Below are 10,000 nucleotides of genomic sequence, written 5' to 3' on the forward strand. Positions count from 1 at the left end.
GCCAATAATATATAATAATAATAATATAATAATATAATAATAATATATCCCATTTAGCAGACGCTTTTGTCCAAAGCGACTTACAAGTCGGCTGGGGCCACTACTTTTACATATGGGTGGTCCCAGCGGGAATCGAACCCACGACGCTTGGCGTTGCAAGCGCCATGCTCTACCGACTGAGCCACACAGGACCCCAATAGACCACGGCCAAGGGTTGTGTCCAGGCACTCTGTGTTGTGCATAAGAACAGCCCTTAGTCATGCCTTATTGCTTAATTATGGTGCCATTTGGGATGCAGAATAGTCACTAGACTGGCCCATAGTGAAAGGAGAGGGATCCGATGCCTGGAAAGAGGTGCTGGTGTTTCCACAGTCAAAAACCGGCCTCTTGCAATAGTACACACACACACACACACACACACACACACACACACACACACACACACACACACACACACACACACACACACACACACACATACACACACACACACACACACACACACACACACACACACACACACACACACACACACACACGTCCACTTGGCTGCGACCTCTGTGGGCCATATCAAGTTGCTCTGTCCAGGACCCAGTCTTTTGGCTGTGTTTTCACACAGTGTGTGAGCAACGCTGGCAGACAGGATATGGCAGGGAGAGAGGACCCTAATGAGGTCAGGGATGATGTCACTGATCGCGCTCTCTACTCCCTCTCGGTCCTTAGTGAGCTATATAGAATGTAATTTGGGACACAACTCATATCTAACATTAACGCTATAAATCCACGTAAGTCATTGAGAACAAACAGTATTTTAAACAATTTTTTTTTTTTTTTTTTTTACCTTTATTTAACTAGGCAAGTCAGTTAAGAACAAATTCTTATTTATGATGACGGCCTACCGGGTGAACTGCTTTGTTCAGGGGCAGAATGACATATTTTTACCTTGTCAGCTCGGGGAGTTGATCCAGCAACCTTTCGGTTACTGGCCCAATGTTCGAACCACGAGGCTACCTGCTTCTGTTACTGATGACCTTTGGTATCTACTGTCTAGACTACCAGGGGAAATGGTATCTACCATCTACCAGGGGAAATGGTATCTACCGTCTAGACTACCAGGGGAAATGGTATCTACCATCTACCAGGGGAAATGGTATCTACCATCTACCAGGGGAAATGGTATCTACCATCTACCAGGGGAAATGGTATCTACCGTCTAGGCTACCAGGGGAAAAGGTCTCTACCGTCTATATCTACCAGGGGCAAAGGTCATCAACCGTCTAGACTACCAGGGGCAAAGGTCATCAACCAATCAATGGTGTCTACCGTCTAGGCTACCAGGGGAAAAGGTCTCTACAGTCTACATCTACCAGGGGCAAAGGTCATCAACCGTCTAGACTACCAGGGGCAAAGGTCATCAACCGTCTAGGCTACCAGGGGAAATGGTATCTACAGTCACGACGTTGGCCTGTGGGTAAGGTTTATGACCCCCCCATAAATACCTGTCTCCCTTTCCTCTCTCTTGACTCTACAGAAGGACTCTTGAAAAGCCTTTGTTAAACATAGAGAGTCTGGGAACATCAAAAGGTGTGGGGAAAGGAACCATATTTCGGTAATCCAACCAGTTGAAAATATGCATTGGTACTTAATGAATATGATGTCAGATCAGTTGGCGTCTGAAACATTATTATACTGATGATAGGACGACACAAACTTTATCTTGGAAAGTCTACACATTCTAGTTATCAGATTCACATGGAATTGTTGTGAAATTTAAATGTTTAAATATGAAACTATTTGTGAAAATATGAAATGTAAGTTTAGCTTCGAAATGAGAGAATTGGGTTTCATAAGGTTAAAGCTCTGCTCACAAAGTGGCCCCGCCCATGTGAAGAGACATTGGTTGTAAACTATGAAACATGCCCTCTCTCCTACCACTATGTAAAGCCCTTGACGAAAATGTAACTTTCTGTCCCGAGGACACTAGGGTGATAGTCCTACGTTAAAAGGGCTCAGGTAATAAGATATTCCGAGGACGTGTGGACTTGAGGTCCCCACGTTGAAAGGACAAAGACCACCTACAGAACTAAGCCAACCTTAGAGAACCTAACAAAATTTCAATGTGAAGGTGACAACCTACATCCAGGAAGGATGAATTTCGACTATACCAGCCAGAATATAGCATGAGCTTAAAGTATGGAAACTTGTATTGAACTTTGAACTCTTATTCACCAAAGAAGTCATACCTCCTAGCCGTTGAGTTAGAGCAGCAACTGTAGACGTGGGCTAGAAAAGGACGGACAGAGTTAACTGTTCTACCACACGATGACGGTACTACCAAGTATCCATTCTCCCCCCAGATATTCTTCAGAGGCCCTGTGATCCATGCTGGACCATCCGGCCTCCCATCTACCGAGCGCAACTCCGAGTAAATATTTATTGCATTCTCCTTTTTTCAAATGGACGTTAATTTAGAATGCATAATATACTGTATTTATTACGATAGCATAGCTTCTCCCTTTGTTCCTCAGTCTTCCCGCTCTTTCACTCAAACCCATCCCCTTTTCTTTGTGTAACCAGCTGTCATATCTGCTCCGTCCGCTAGGGACGTTTTCCTTCATGACATCATTTGTAGTCAAGGTATGACTCATTCTGTGTAGATGTAATCCTGTGTGGTTAGTTAGGTATTTAGTAAATAAATAATTAAACCCAATTTTGTATTGCTGATTCAACTTGTTAGCCAGGGTTCGTGAAGATAACCAAGAATTTACAACTTTCAGATGAGACTGAAATAAGGTGATGATTAATATTGACTGCTATTGATGTAAAATATTACTAGGTCTTTAAGAGTTTATTCGGAAGATTACGATTAAATACCATTCATTCAACATCAACTATCATTCCAAAAAACGATCTAATGAAAATATCACTAATCGTTAATAATCATTCCGTCAACTTGTACCCAAACCATGGTGCTACTCATCCTTTACAATTATGAGTCATAAATGAGAGAAATCTCATGCCACCCACCTGCTCAGAGCGATCATATCCTGTATCCTGTTTCTCAGTCTTCACATGGATCTCCGTCTTCACCTCTCCTCCCCCCTCCATCCTAGCCTGCCTCTCCTTCATGCCCCCCTCCTCTTCATCCAGCAGGTACCTCAGCAGTGCGTTGTCCTTCTTCTTAGGACTCAGGGGCTCCTGTTTGGAGGGAGGTTCCCATCTGTACCCCCTCCTGTACCCACCTGGGTGTTGATGTTACTCCCCTGCTCTCCCAGCTCCTTGCCAGTGGCCTCAGCGGTGAGCTTGGCCAGGTCGACAGGAGAGGTGCTGTTCTGGAGCAGCCTGTGGAGTATTTTGTGTTTCTCCTTTAGGGATGTGGCGTGGCCCCCTGGGGCCCCTGGACCATGAGGGCCCCCCAGCCCTGACGAGGGGTCCTTGGGGTCTCCTCCTCCGTTGGGAGACGGGGGGGTGTCGAGGGGTTCGGACTTGGTGGTGAGGAGCTGGAGTAGTTTGGTGTGGCCCTTGTTGTCGTGGAGGACACGGCTCTGCGCGTGGGGCCGTCGTTTGAGCCGTCCCTCTCCTCTTTGACGTCACCGTGGTTACCGCTACCGGCCTCGTCAGTCTGTCTGTCCATCTGTCTCTGGTCGTACTGTCCACCCGTTCTCCGTGAGGATCCACGTTAGTGCCACCGCCAAGCTTCGACATCATGTGAGGGTTGACCCCTGCCCCCATCGTGACGCCGGCTGGCGACCCCATCATCTTCCTCTCCGGTGACCCCAGGGTGTGTGTGTGCGAATGCCCCCAGCGCCCATGAATGTGTGGGTGAACGCAACCGCCGTGTCCAACCCCCGTGACACTCACTCAGGGCCTGTAGGGCCGACAGAGAACTACTGGTGTAGCTGTTAGCCTGACTGTTAGCCTGACTGTTAGCATGACTGTTAGCCTGACTGTTAGCCTGACTGTTAGCATGACTGTTAGCCTGACTGTTAGCATGACTGTTAGCATGACTGTTAGCATGACTGTTAGCCGCAGGACCGCTACCTCCTACTGCAACCCCTGTTCCAGACGCACATCCCCACAGGGGAGGGCGAGGCAGGCATGGGGCCACGCGAGGGCTCCCCCTGCCATCCCTGGACTCGCCCGGTGCCTAGGGGACAGCATCGAGTTCTGCTGCCCCAGATGGGGCCTCCAGCTGGGGTAGGGCTGCCTCGAGATGGCTGCTCATCCTCCAGCTGGCCCCTTGCTGGTGGGTATGGTTGGGGGGTTCATGCCCATGCCGCCCTGCATCCCTCCAGGGTAGCCCATGGGCTGGGGAGGGCAACCGTAGCGGTAGCCCTGCATGTGTCCAGACCGGGAGCCCATGGGTCCGAGCCCTGGTTCTCTGGACCCTGACCTCCATGAGGAAGGGAGAAGGGCGTGCTGTTGGAGCTGATCGTGGTGTCCTGTCCCTGGGGCACCAGGCCAGATATTGTCCCCGGGGTTGGAGGTGTCATTGAGGGGTTGGGGACCATTGGTTTGGGGCCGGGGCCCATCACTGTCCCCGGCTGGCCCTGTCCACCGGGCCCCATGTCCTGACCCGGCCCCAAACCACACACAGACTGCTCTCTGGGGATAACAACACAGGTGGATACACACACACACACACACACACACACACACACACACACACACAGAGCAGCAACACACACACACACAGAGCAGCAACACACAACACACACACACACACAGCAGCAACACACACACACACACACACACACACACACAGAGCAGCAACACACACACACACACAACACACACACACACACAGAGCAGCAACACACACACACACACACACACACACACACACACACAGCAGCAACACACACACACACACACACACACACACACACATACACACACAGCAGCAGCAACACACACACAGAGAGCAGCAACACACACACACACACACACACACACACACACACACACACACACACACACATACACACACACACACACACACACACACACACACACACACACACACACACACACAGAGCAGCAACACACACAGAGAGCAGCAACACACACAGAGCAGCAGCAACACACACAGAGCAGCAACACACACAGCAACACACACAGAGCAGCAGCAACACACAGAGCACAACACACACACACACACACACACACACACACACACACACACACACACACACACACAAAGAACATTACATTCACTGGGCAACAGTTCTGGTGGACATTACTGCTGTCTGCATTCCAAATGCATGCTCACTCAAAACTTGGAGACATCTGTGGCATTGTGTAGTGTGACAAAACTGCACATTTTAGAATGGTATTTTATTGCCCCAGCACAAGGTGCACCTGTGTAATGAACATACTGTTTAATCAGATTGTTGATATGCCACACCTGTCAGGTGGATGGATTATCTTGGCAAAGAAGAAATGCTACTAACAGGGACGCAAACAAATTTGGGGTCAGGGTTTATGGAACGTTCCTCTGTAGCAGGTGTAGAGACATGTCTAGCTGAGGTTAGGGGTCAGGGGTTAGGGGTCAGGGAACGTACCTGTAGGAGGGTAGAGACATGTAGAGCTGAGGTTCGTTGGTGGCAGGGGAGCGGACCAGCTTGCTCTTGGTGTGAGCCGACACGATGGTCCCACTGTAGACAGAGAGAACCTGTAGATGGGGCTGAATGCCTGGCCGTGACGCAACACTGCAGAGACGCACAGCGGCGAGGGAGAGTTAAAGAGGCAAGCTGGGGTTCAAACAACAGAGCAGGCACCCCGGAAACAGCTGAGGGATCGGGGCTGGAGAAACAGAACTACTTTGGATCCATGAAATCAACATGATGGGTTGAAATTCTCTAAGATGATATAGGCCTTGTCTGGCAGTCTACGATGATATAGGCCTCGTCTGGTAGTCTAAGATGATATAGGTCTCGTCTAAGAGGATATAGGCCTTGTCTGGCAGTCTACGATGATACAGGCCTCGTCTGGTAGTCTAAGATGATATAGGTCTCGTCTAAGAGGATATAGGCCTTGTCTGGCAGTCTAAGATGATATAGGCCTTGTCTGGTAGTCTAAGATGATATAGGTCTTGTCTGGTAGTCTAAGAGGATATAGGCTTCGTCTGGTAGTCTAAGATGATATAGGCCTCGTTTGGTAGTCTAAGATGATATAGGTCTTGTCTGGTAGTCTAAGATGATACAGGTCTTGTCAGGTAGTCTAAGAGGATATAGGTCTCGTTTGGTAGTCTAAGATGATATAGGCCTCGTTTGGTAGTCTAAGATGATATAGGTCTTGTCTGGTAGTCTAAGATGATACAGGCCTCGTCTGGTCGTCTCACCCTCTTGTTGGTGTCTCTTGGCTAAGGACATCTCTCCGCTGTTCTGTAGGTGAAACCTCTGGATGCTTCTCCTCACCAGGTCTTCCCAGCCAGGCTTCATAGAGGCTCTCAGAAGACTGGTGTCTAGTGACGTGATCTTACCTAGGGACACAGCAGAGAGAGAGAGAGAGAGAGAGAGAAGCTACTGATCACAAATGTGTGTGTGTGTGTATATACTGTCCACACATCAGTGGCAGGTAGGAGCCAGACAGACAGACAGGTTGGTGATCCTACAGTGACTTCATACTTTACCTCACAGCCAGTTGAAAGAGGAGCACAGTGTGTGTGTGTGTGGGGTGGGCATCTATCCTGTACTATATAAATCGGTGTCAACAGTTCGATATAGAGTTTGAGGTTCTTTATATTCAGAAGCGTGTGTGTTAACAGGAGCAGTTGCCGGTGCTTGGGCACTGCCCAGGCTGAGAGTGGGGTGGCAAACAGCTGGAAGACAGGTCTCTACAATGGTTCTCCCTTGACAGTGACAACCTGAGAAACTTGCTCTGTCATTGGCTACCTCCCTACCTAGTCATTAAAGACGGTTCTGCAATTGGTTCCAGTCCGTCTGATCATTTATAGATAGTTCTTAACCAATCAGAAAACAGTCTGGTGGACTGCCTCGGTCATCATTCTGTGGCTGTGTGATTGGTTAATGTCAGACAGCCGGTATGATCGTAGTGCTGTGATTGGTTACCTTGCAGGTCCTGGCGGGTGGTGAAGCTCTCGTGCGTGGGGAGAACGGGCCGCTCCTTCATGGGCATCCTGCGAGCCACACATATCAGACATGACTGCAAGTCTAGAGGGGGGAGAGAGACAGGGGGGGGGCAGGAGGGAGAGAGAGAGGGGGGGAGAGAGAGGAGGAGGGAGAGAGTGGCAGAAGGGGGTGAGAGAGAGAAAGATAGAGTAGGGGAGAGAGAGATAGAGAGGAGGGGAGAGAGATAGAGAGGAGGGGAGAGAGATAGAGAGAGTGGAGGGAGAGAGATAGAGAGAGTGGAGGGAGAGAGTGGAGGAGGGAGAGCGAGAGAGCGAGAGAGAGAGAGGAGGGGGAGAGAGAGAGGCAGAGGGGGAGAGAGAGAGAAAGATAGAGTAGGGGAGAGAGAGAGATAGAGAGGAGGGGAGAGAGGGGGAGAGAGAGATAGAGAGGAGGGGAGAGAGATAGAGAGGAGGGGAGAGAGTAGACAGGAGGGGAGAGAGAGAGGAGGGGAGGGAGAGAGATAGAGAGGGAGGGGGAGAGAGATAGGAGAGGAGGGGAGAGAGATAGAGAGGAGGAGGAGAGAGATAGAGAGGGAGGGAGAGAGATAGAGAGAGGAGGGGAGAGAGAGACAGGGAGGGGAGAGAGTGACAGGAGGGGGGAGAGGACAGGGAGGGAGAGAGGACAGGAAGGGAGAGAGTGTGACAGGAGGGAGAGAGAGGACAGGAGGGAGAGAGAGAGGAGGGAGAGAGAGATAGGAGGGGAGAGAGAGAGACAGGGAGGGGAGAGAGATAGGGAGGGAGAGAGAGGGAGAGAGAGAGGAGGGAGAGAGAGACAGGAGGGGGAGAGAGAGAGGGTGGGAGAGAGAGATGGAGAGAGAGAGCGATATAGAGAGGAGGGGAGATTTCAGCCCCAGAAACTAGAATATGCATACAATTGTCAGATTAGGATAGAAAACACTAAAGTTTCCAAAAACTGTCAAAATATTGTCTGTGAGTATAACAGAACTGATATTGCAGGCGAAAGCCTGAGGAAAATCCAATCAGGAAGTGCCTCATGTTTTGAAACCTCTCTGTTCCTATGCATGCCTATCCTCCATTTAAAGGGATATCAACCAGATTCCTTTTTCTATGGCTTCCCTAAGGTGTCAACAGGCTTTAGACACAGTTTCAGGCTTTTATTTTGAAAAATGAGCGTGAAAGATCACATTGCGTAAGTGGATAGGTGGGGGCACTCAGAGTGAGTTTTGCTCTACAGAGTAAAGTGGCCATTGTTCCTCCCGGTCCTATTTAAAAAGCTACACACCCGGTTGATATATTATCGAATATATATTTTAAAAACAATCTGAGGATCGGATTATTAAAAACGTTTGACATGTTTCTGTGGACATGATGGATATTATTTGGAAAATACCACTGCGTTGTCGTGACCACTCTTTCCTGTGGATTTCTGAACATAACGCAACAAACAAACGGAGGTATTTTGGATATAAAAATAATCTTTATGGAACAAAAGGAACATTTGTTGTGTAACTGGGAGTCTCGTGAGTGAAAACATCCGAAGATCATCAAAGATAAACGATTAATTTGATTGTCTTTCTGATTTCCGTGACCTAGCTACTTAATGCTTAGTGTACATAATGTTATGCTGTGCTATCGATAAACTTACACAAACGCTTGGATTGCTTTCGCTGTAAAGCATAATTTCAAAATGACAGGCGGATTAACAAAAGGCTAAACTGTGTTTTGCAATATCGCACTTGTGATTTCATGAATATGAATATTTTCTAGTAATATTATTTGACTGTGGTGCTATGCTATTCAGCGGTTGCTGGTAACAATTATCCCGCTACCGGGATGTGCGCCAACAAGTTAAAGAGAGCAGTGGTTTATCCATACATCTCTGTTTCAGATAGATAGCTCTTCGTGTTGTTGTTTGTTTAGTGTTTTCCAATTTTCCCAGAAGTGGTTAGATTCTATGGATTCTTCAAATACATTTAACTGATTTCTGTTGTGCAGGTTCCCACATTTTCCGAGGTGTATTTCTGTATTGTGTTTTAGTGATTCGCCATAGCGAAGGCGTAGACTTTTCTGAGGCTCTATGTTTTTGGTTTGGATAGGTTTCTCAATTATTTCTTAGGCTTTTGTATTTTTCAACAAATCGTTTGTCATTGTATTTTCTTAGGTTGTCCGGTTGACATTTTTAGATTTGAACCTGAAAAGGTCAAATATACTATTTAGGCTTCCTATTGCCAAGTTTACACCTTTACAATTACAGTGAAACATTTTGTCCAGGAAGATGTCTAAAAGGGATTGAATTTGTTGTTGCCTAACTGTTTTTTTTAGTCGGTTTCCACAATAGTTTCCTTCAATCTGTAGCATTTCTTCAATTATGCAGTTTCTTATTTAAGCTTTGATGCCTCATGATAGCGTATTTTTCTGTTCAAGTAGACTGTGATTTTGCTGTGGTCTGATAGAGGTGTTAGTGGGCTGACTGAACACTGAGAGAATCTGGGTTGAGGTCAGTGATAAAGTACTACTGACAAAGGATGCTAGCAGGCCAAAGTAGCAGGCCAAAGTAGCAGGCCAAAGTAGCAGGCCAAAGTAGCATTAACTAGGGTTTTAGACAGCCAATGTTAGCTTTCTCTCTCTCCCCCCTCTCTCTCTCCCTCCCCTCTCTCTCTCCCCCCTCTCTCCATACCTTCTGCCTCCTCCTTGATGCTCTTGGGTTTACAGTGAATCTCTCTCCCTCCCCTCTCTCTCTCCCCCCTCTCTCTCCATACCTTCTGCCTCCTCCTTGATGCTCTTGGGTTTATAGTGAATCTCTCTCCCTCCCTCTCTCTCTCCCCCTCTCTCCATACCTTCTGCCTCTTCCTTGATGCTCTTGGGTTTACAGTGATTCTCTCTCCCTCCCCCTCTCTCTCTCCCCCC

The sequence above is a fragment of the Oncorhynchus masou genome, chromosome 28, assembly GCF_036934945.1.
Source record: "Oncorhynchus masou masou isolate Uvic2021 chromosome 28, UVic_Omas_1.1, whole genome shotgun sequence".
NCBI lineage: Eukaryota > Metazoa > Chordata > Actinopteri > Salmoniformes > Salmonidae > Oncorhynchus > Oncorhynchus masou.